Source organism: Saimiri boliviensis, chromosome Y (genome assembly GCF_048565385.1).
Source record: "Saimiri boliviensis isolate mSaiBol1 chromosome Y, mSaiBol1.pri, whole genome shotgun sequence".
NCBI classification, from domain to species: Eukaryota; Metazoa; Chordata; class Mammalia; order Primates; family Cebidae; genus Saimiri; species Saimiri boliviensis.
This window is the reverse complement of record NC_133471.1, coordinates 18,724,515-18,733,643: the sequence shown is the minus strand read 5'-3', so window position 1 is coordinate 18,733,643 and position 9,129 is coordinate 18,724,515.

Below are 9,129 nucleotides of genomic sequence, written 5' to 3'. Positions count from 1 at the left end.
TTTGGCTCTCCATTTGCTTAGGAAATCTTATTACAGCCCTTATTTTGAGCCTTTGCATGTGTTTGCATGTGAGATGGGTAACCTGAATACAACAAACCAATGGTTCTTGACTTTTCATACAGTTTGTCAGTCTGTGTCTTTTGATAGGACATTTAGACTGCTTACATTTGTTATGTGTGAATTTGATCCTGTCATTTTTTACTGACTTGTTTTGCCTGTTAGTTGATGCAATTTCTTCATTATGTCATTGGTCTTTACCATTTGCTACATTTTTGAGGTGGCTGTTACTGGTTGTCCTTTTTCAAGATTAGTTTTTTCTTCAAAAGCTCTTGTATGGCGGGTCTAGTGGTGACAAAATCTCTCATCAATTGCTTGTTTGTAAAGGATTTTATTTCCCTTTTACTTATGAGGCTTAGTTTGGCTGGATCTGAAATTCTTGATTGAAAGTTCTTCACTTTAAGGATGCTGAATATTGCCACCACTCTTCTGGCTTTCAGGGTGTCTTCTGAGAGATGTGCTTTGAGCCTGTTGTGCTTCCCTTTGTGGGTGATTCAACCTTTCTCTCTGTCTGCCCTTAGCATTATTTTTTTTTTCTTTTTCAATCCTGGTGAATCTCATGATTATTTTCCTTTGGGATGTTCTTCTTGAGAAATACCTTTTTCATGTTCTTTCTATTTCCTGGGTTTGAATTTTGGTCTGCTTTGCTAGGTTGGGGAAGTTCTCCTGAATAATACCCTGAAGAGTATTTTCCAGCTTGAAGTCATTATGTCTGTCACATTCAGGTACATCTATCAAACATAGATTAGTTCTCTTCACATAATCCCATAATTCTTGGAGGTTTTGTTCATTGCTTTTCCCTCTTTTTTTTTTTTTTTTCTAATCTTGCCTTCTTCTTTCATTTCATTGAGTTGATCTTCAATCTCTGATATCATTTCTTCTGCTTAATTGATTCAGCTGTTGAATCTTGTGTGTATTTTGTGAAACTCTTGTGCTGTATTTTTCAGCTTCATCAAGTCATTTATATTCTCTTCTAAGCCAGTTATTCCATTTAGCATTTCATCTAACCTTTTTTTCCAGGTTTTATTTTCTTTACATTGGATTAGAACACGTTCCTTTAGTTTAGAGAAGTTTCTTATTACCCACTTTCTGAAGCCTGCTTCTGTCAATTCATTAAACTCATTATCCATCCAGTTTTGTTCCCTTTCTGGTGAAGAGCTGTGATCCCTTGAAGGAGGAAAGATGTCACCCCAGATCTGTGCCAACAACCCGTGGCTCCAGCTGTAGCTACCATTCATATCTGTACTGGCAATCTGGGGTGCTTTTCAGTCCATAAGGGATCTACTGATCTATTGGTTGCAGAGGTCATGGGAGAGTGCAGTATCTGAAATGGAGTTCCAGGGGTGTGGGGAAGTCCCCCAATCCTCTGGTCAGTTGCACTTTCTGGGTGAGACAGCACCCCACCCTGCCTTCATTTCCCTCCTACTGTCCAACCAGTTCCATTAAAATAAACCTGGTACGTCAGTTGGAAATGTGGAGATCAGTTGCCTTCTGCATGTCTTTTGCTGGGAAGTGCTATCCAGAGCTATCTCTATTCAGCTATCTTGGTGAAATTCTGATTAGCTCTTTTATATATGTTTCTTGTCCACTTAAGTGTCTCTTTTGAGGAGTGTTTGTTCATATTCTTTGTCCACTTCTTGAGGGGATTGTTTGCTTTTTATAAATTTGTTAATGTTCTTTGTAGATGTGTATATTAGCCCTTTGTCAGATGGACAGATTGCAAAAATTTCTCTCATTCCGTAGGTTTGCTGTTCACCCTCATGATAGTTTCTTTAGCTGTGCAGAAGCTCTTTAGTTTAATAAGATTGCATTGGTAAATTTTGGCTTCTGTTACCATTGCTTTTGGTGTTTTAGTCATAAAGTCTAATTTTTTAAAAGGAGTAAACAAAACTCTGGAAAGAATGGGATTAACTAAAGAGGCAAAGTTTATAAAATATTGGAATTCATGAAAAAGAGTATAAGAACGTAAAAAACTTGAAATACATATTTCAGAATATTATTCTTGAAAACGTCTGCTATCTTGCTAGAGAGGCCAACAGTCAAATTCAGAAAATGCAGAATACTCCTGCAATATTCTACACACACACACACAAAAAATCTCAAGACACATACGTATCAGATTTTTCAACGTCAAACTGAAGGAAAATTGTTAAAAGACATCTAGAGAGAAAAGGCATGCCACTAACAAAAGGAACTAAATTAGACTAACAGCATACCTCTCAGCTAAAACTCTATAGCCAGAAGAGATTGGGGCCTACATTTAACATTCTTAAATAAAATAATTTAATTGCTAATTTTACTTAAAGGCAAACTAAAGTTTGTTAAGGAGAATTTTTTTTTTTTAAAGATAAGTAAACACTAAGGGAAATTACTGCCACCAGATGTATCTCACAAGAGATGTTAGAAATATAACTAAATATAGAAAAAATAAATCACTGCCAGAAAATACAAGAACACACTTGTACACAAACATCAGTGTCATGATAAAGCAACTACACAAACAACAAACATAATAACTTTATTTACACAGCAATGTTTACATGTTAAGAGCACACTATCAAGATTAGATACAGATATTACTAACCTTACATGTAAATGACCTAAATGTCCCACTTAAGAGGTACAGAGCAGAGTTGCAAGCTGGATAAAAAAATCAAGACTCAGTTGTGTGCTGTCTATAAGATAGCCATCTCACATGTATTGACACTTACAGGCTTAAAATAGGAAAAGGGCCAGAAGCATTGGTTCACACCTGTAATCCCAGCACTTTGGGTGTCCAAAGCAGGTGGATCATGAGGTCAGGAGACTGAGACCATCCTGGCTAACATGATGAAGCCTTGTCTCTACTAAATGGTAAATATAAAAAATTAGCCATGTGAGGTGGCATGTAGTCCCAGCTACTTGGGAGGCTGATTCAGGAGAATTGCTTGAACCTGGGAGGCTGAGATTGCAGCAAGCCAAGTTTGCACCACTGAAGTCCAGCCTGGGTGATAGAGTGAGACTGTTTCATGCAATTAAAAAAAAAGAAAAAGAAAGGAAGAAAATTGAAGAAAATCTACCAAGCAAATGGATGACACAAAAAGCAAAACTTGCAGTTCTAATTTCAGGAAGGAAAAAAGAAGAGGATTTAAAACCAACAAAGATAAAATAAAACAAATAAGGGAATTACATAATGGTAAAGAGTTCAATTCTAACAACGATCTTTCTAAATATCTGTTCTTACTGTATGTACCAAAGACAGAAACACCTAAATTTATAAAACAACTTTCTAGAGACCTGCAAAGAGACACAGACTCCAATACTATAATAGTGGGAGACTTCAAAACTCTACTGATAGCGTTAGATCATTGAGGCAGATAATTAACAAAGATATTTAAGATGTAAACTCTACATTAAACCAAATTTACCTGACAAATTTTGACAGAGCTCTCCACACAAAAGGAACAGAATATACATTGTTTTCATTGCCACATGTTACATACTCTAAAATTAATCATAATTGGACATGAAACAATCCTTGGCAAATGTGAAAAAATCCAAAATCATACAAAAGAGTCTTGAACCACCATGCAATAAAAACAGATGTGAAGACTTCAAAAATTACTCAATGTCATTCGATTACATATAAATTAAGCAACATGCTTTTGAATCTATTCAAGACAGAAATTAATTTTTTTAAAAAAATAGCTTTTAAAACTTTTTTTAAAAAAACATGATACAACATTCTAGGTTCTCTGGGTTACAGCTAAGTCAGCATTAAGAAAAAAATTTATCAGAACCAATATGCACATATACAGTATGGAATACTATGCAGCCATGAAAATGATGTGTTCCTGTCTTTGCAGGAACATGGATCAAACTGGAAACCATAATTATCAACAAACTAACTCAAGAACTGAAAACCAAACACCACGTGTTCTCACTCATAAGTAGGAGATGAACAATGAGAACATATGGACACTAGGATGGGACAATCACACACTGAGTGTACCAGGGAGTGGAATCCTAGAGGAAGGATAGCATTAGGAGAAATACCTAATGTAGACGATGGGTTAATGGGTGCAGCAAACCACCATGGCAAGTGTATACCCAGGTAACAAACCTGCATGTTCTGCACATGTATACCAGCACTTAAAATATAATTCAAAAAAAGAAAAAGAAAATTTATAGCATGCAATTTTTTTTTTTTTTTTTTTGAGACGGAGTTTCGCTCTTGTTACCCAGGCTGGAGTGCAATGGCGCGATCTCGGCTCACCGCAACCTCCGCCTCCTGGGCTCAGGCAATTCTCCTGCCTCAGCTTCCTAAGTAGCTGGGATTACAGGCACGCGCCACCACGCCCAGCTAGTTTTTTGTATTTTTAGTAGAGACGGGGTTTCACCACGTTGACCAGGATGGTCTCGATCTCTCGACCTCGTGATCCACCCGCCTCGGCCTCCCAAAGTGCTGGGATTACAGGCTTGAGCCACCGTGCCCGGCAGCATGCAATTTTTTATATTAAAAATTTAGAAATAAATCAATATGGGGAGGGGCGCGGTGGCTCAAGCCTGTAATCCCAGGACTTTGGGAGGCCGAGGCGGGTGGATCACGAGGTCAAGAGATTGAGACCATCCTGGTCAACATGGTGAAACCCTGTCTCTACTAAAAATACAAAAAATTAGCTGGGCATGGTGGCGTGTGCCTGTAATCCCAGCCACTCAGGAGGCTGAGGCAGGAGAATTGCCTGAACCCAGGAAGCGGAGGTTGCGGTGAGCCGAGATCGCGCTATTGCACTCCAGCCTCGGTAACAAGAGTGAAACTCCGCCTCAAAAAAAAAAAAAAGAAAGAAAGAAAGAAAGCAATATGTGATTCACAACTGAAAGAATTAGAGATGCAATAGCAAATCAACCTCAAATCTAGCAGAAAGCAAGAAATAACAAAAAATAGAACGGAACTGAAGATGTAAAAACCTTTAAAAGACCAGTGAATCCAGGAGATGATTTTTTTTTAAAAAAAGAAACATAATAAAATAGTCCACTAAGTGGAGTAGTATATATTTTAAAAAAGAGACAATCCAAATAAACACAATTAAAAAGAATCAAGCAAATGTTACTGCTGACCCCACAGAAATAAAAACAATAATCAGAATCTGCATCATCACTTCTATGCACACAAATTAGAGAAACTAGAAGAGATAAACAAATTACTGGACACATGCATCTTTCCAAGACTAAGCAAGGAAGAAACTAATTTCTTGAACAGAACAGTACAAGCTCCAAAATTAAATCAGAAATAGCCTACCAACAACAACAAAATCACAAACTCATAAATTGGCAACCAAGAGGAACTGCTTCTATACCTACTCAAACTATTCAAAACAATTGAGAGGAAACCTTTCCAATTTAATCTGTGTGGCTAGCATTATCTTGATACTAAACGCTACAGAGATACAACAAATAAAACTTTATAAATAAATAAAACTTTAGGCCAACAAGCTTAATAAAAATCAATGCAAAAATCCTCAAGTCCTCAATAAAATGCTTGCGAACACAATCCAGCATACATTAAATAACGAATTCAACATTATCAAGTAGGCTTCAATGCCAGGTAAGATTTAATCTTAATATATGCAAAAAATGCTTTCAACAAAATTTATCACATCATGTTATTAACTCTCAATAAACTTGATATTAAAGAAATACATTTTAAAATAATAAAACCCATCTATTACCAACCCATAACCAACATTACACTGAATGAACAAAAGCTGAAATTCCTTCCCTTGAAAACTAGTACAAGACAAGAATGACTTTGTCGTCCCTTCTGTTCAACATAGTATTAAAAGTTCTAGGATCAGAAGTTGAATCAAGCAAGCAAAAGAAATAAAATGCATCAAAGTAGAAAAAGAGGAAACCAAACTATTCCTGTTTGCGTTTGCATGATTCGATAACTTGAAAAGCTCATAGCCTCCGCCGAAAAGGTACTTCAGCTGATTAGCAGCTTCAGAAAGCTGCAGAATACAACATCAATGTACAAAAATCACCAGCAATTTTATCTATCTATCTATCTATCTATCTATCTATCTATCTATCTAAATATATAATCACTACATGAATGCAAATAAAAATCACAATAAGGAACCATCTCATACAGGCAGAATGACTATTGTTTAGAGGCAAAAATTAACAAATTCTGCTTATTTCTGGTTATTTCTGCTTAAGATTAAATGAAACGCTTACACATTATTTGTCAAATTGTAAATTATTTGAACCATTGTGGAGAGTAGTTTGAGGATTACTCAAACAGATAAAAGCAGAACTGTCATTCATTCCAGCAATCCCATTACAGTTATATACCCCCAAAAATATAAATTAGTCTACCCTAAAGATTCATTGCCAAAAATTTTTACTGCAGCACTACTCACAATAGCAGAAATGTGGAATACAAATACATGCCAATCAGTGAAAGATTGAATAAAAAGGTGATATGTATCTTCTGTGGATTGCTAGGCAGCCAATAAAACAAAGGAGCTCATACCTTTTGTGGGAATATGGATGAGCTGAAGGCTATTATCTGTAGCAAACTAATGCAGAAACTGAAGACAAAATGCCTCATATTTTGCTATCAGTGGAAGATAAATAATAATAACTTATGAACACAAAGAAGAAAATAGACATTATGGTGTGCTTGAGGAAAAAATGTGGGGAAAAAGAGAGAAGACAAAATAACCATTGGACACTGGACTTCATATTTATGTGATAAAATAATATGTACAACAAACCCCTGTAACATGAGTTTACCTAAATAACAGACATCCACATGTGCACCCTAAATTAAATGTTAAAAATTATGTATGATTCAATACATGTCAAAATATATTTATGAAATGCTAAAAATATTATTAATAAAATACTCATAATGCCTTTCATGATCTACAGATCTAAAGCAACTTATATTTCAATGACATTTTGTACAGAAATGATTATCTAAACAGAATAGAGACACACACAAAAAGAATAGTCAAAGCTATGAAGAGCTGAGCTTGTGGCATTTTACAATCAAACTTTAAAATATTCTACAAACCTATCATAATTAAATCAGCACACTGTTTATATTAAAACAGATACAGAAATTAATGGAACAAAGTGAAGTGCCATACAATCTTTCCATGTAATTTTTAGTCAAGTTTATTTGACAATGCCAAGAAAGTATGTTAGGAAAAGGACAGTCTCTTTAATGCATAATATTTGAAATCTTGATATCTACATGCAGTACAGTATAACTATACCCTAGTCTCACACTATATGTGATAATCATTCAACTTAGAATTGATTAAAAATTTAAATTTGAGACTTGAATTCATAAGATTATTTAAAAAATAGAAAAACCTCCATGAGATTGCATGTGCAATTATTATATACACTGAATAAAGGAGGCAACAAATGAAAAAAGATAAATTAAATTACAATAAACTAAACAGCTTCTGCATAACAAAGGTATAGTAAATGGTAAAGAAACAATACCTAATTTTTTTTTTAAATGCTATTTACACTTCTGATAATTTGAGGGTGTTCATATGGTAAAAGAAGCTTCTAACTATAGTAATTTTAAATGGCACAAACTATCAAGCAAATCTGGGAAATGAAAGGAAGCTGATGCAGAAAAACGTGCAGAGGCCAAAGAAATAGGTTAGGGTCACTGGTCTTATTTTCTGAGGTGTTTGCTGAGCTCATTGTCTCATAGTAAAGAAAACTGAGACATTGAGACATGTAGACATAAATGGTGAGGTTGAAGCAAAAGTTAAAAAAGCCAAAAAAGAAAAAACTCCATGCAGCAAAGAAGAGAGCCAGACTAAGTTGCTATTTTTTGCAGTTGAATTCAGGAACTTTTATGAGAAACTCCTATATCTGTAGCTGCTTGAGTGACTTGTCTTATAAGAAAGAGGGTCTGTACAAATACATTTTATGTAGTGGTGGGTAGCTCTCTAGGCAAGCACAAAGAGTTACTTCTCTTATTTATATACAGTTGTAAACATTTCTTCTGTGGGTTTGTTTTAGGTAAGTCTTCCACCAGTTCCAGGGCTAGCTTCCAGTGTTGAAGATGCAAGTAGGAGAAAAAGTGACAGGAGAAGAAGCCAGAAGCTTATGTTATTTATTCCAGGGAACGCTATATCAGGAGCACCAAGTATTAGAGGAATAAATCAGTTTCCAAAGGCCCAAATTATGATTGGTATGACTACAAAGAAGATTACAGTGAATGTGTGGGCAGTGACAATAACATTATAAACATGGTCCTCTTCTATTAGGCTTCCTGGTTGACCCAATTCTGCTAGAATTAGGAGGCTTAGGGCTGTTCCTACTTCTGCTCGTGCACCAAATAATAGGTATAATGTTCCGATATCTTTATGGTTAGTTGAAAATAGTCAGTGGTTTATGAACATAGGTAAAGAAAGGTAAAATGGCTGAGTAAGCATCAGACTGTAAATCTAAAGACAGAAAAATAGTCCCCTTTTTAACAGCTCCGAGGTGATATATCATATTGAATTGCAAATTCAAATGAGCAGCTTAAATCCTGCCTGGCCTTCTCCCCTGTTTTGTTTTCTTATGGTGGGAGAAGTATATTGAAGCCAGTTGATTAGGTTGTTTAGCTGTTAACTAAATTTTTGTGGGTTAAAGTCCCATCAATCTAGAATGGGCTTAGCTTAATTAAAGTAATTGATTTTCATTCAGTTGATTTGAAAGAAAGTTTTGCCATCCTTAGAGTAACACAAAAATTAACTACAATCTAATTACTGAGGGCTTTGAAGGCTTTTGATCTTTTAAAACTAAATTTCTCCTTTATTAACATTAATCGGGATGTGGGCAGGAGGAAGATGGAAGAAGTAATAAGGCGGAGGAGAAATGGTATCGGCTTTATGTGTTTGAGCTGTCAATTAATTTTTGTATTATTAGATGTAGGAAATACTCTTATTGAAATGGAGTATGTTAGGTGTATATAAAACCATAAGTTTAGCAGAGTTAGTATAGCTATGGTAAGGTGGATAAGAAGATTATTATTTTTTGTAAGCTCTTCTATGACGGCTCATTTGGGAGAAA